General features: G+C 38.0%; 1 protein-coding gene across 1 annotated transcript in view; it reads left to right on the top strand.

The window, feature by feature from the left end:
• Positions 1-870, top strand: part of LOC119582025 (nesprin-1-like) — a gene marked incomplete in the record, with an annotated part of 55788 nt that overhangs the window by 40052 nt on the left and 14866 nt on the right.

Below are 870 nucleotides of genomic sequence, written 5' to 3' on the forward strand. Positions count from 1 at the left end.
CTTTTTTAGGGGGGCGGGTAAGATGAGGAAGACAGGCGTGACTAATTGAAACGACCGGATGAAAGTATAAATAACAGACAAAGGGAGATAGAACAAGGGAAAGACAAATAAGAAAGACGCGGGTCACAGCACATATATTCGAGTCAAACGACGTAGAAAAACTTGAGATGGAAATATTTATATATATATTTTTTTTACCGACAAAGATAAGCAAACAAAAAATAAACAAGAAAAATACAACACAAACAAAAAATAATAAAACAAGAGAAATGCAATTCAAGCTGACCAAAAAAAAATATAAAACAAAAAAAATATATAAGATAATATATAAATAAGAAATGGAATGACAAAAATATTTCATCTGTATTCGTGTTCGTGACGTGGGCGCATAAAGAGAGGTAATCAATCATGAGACGCGGTGATCTGCCAGGTAAAGAAGGGGTGTGGGGGGGGGGGCTTGTAGTGGAAGATGTGGAAAAGGTATGAATGAGAATGGATTTCACAAGAGCGAGAGAAAGAATTGGCGCGTGACGGGTCTTCAGAATTCCATTGGAGATATGACAGTGGAACGCATCTTTTTGGTGTGTGTTTGTGTGTGAAATTATTGATTTGCACTTTTTTTTTTGGGGGGGTGGGGGGCAGAAGTTGGATAGAGCTCGTCGTTTATCTGCAATTTGATTTTTTTTCTATTTTCATTCCAACTTATCTGTTTGTCTATCTGTCTACATATGTACGAGTATCACCCACTTTGTCTCCTTATCTTGCTATTTCGCTCTTTCTCCCTAGAACCCAGTATCGACACTATCTTCCTCTATATCTCCCCCTGGAATACGATATCGACACTCTTCCTCTTAGCTCCCTCCTTTCCAT

The sequence above is a fragment of the Penaeus monodon genome, chromosome 15, assembly GCF_015228065.2.
Source record: "Penaeus monodon isolate SGIC_2016 chromosome 15, NSTDA_Pmon_1, whole genome shotgun sequence".
Lineage (NCBI taxonomy): Eukaryota > Metazoa > Arthropoda > Malacostraca > Decapoda > Penaeidae > Penaeus > Penaeus monodon.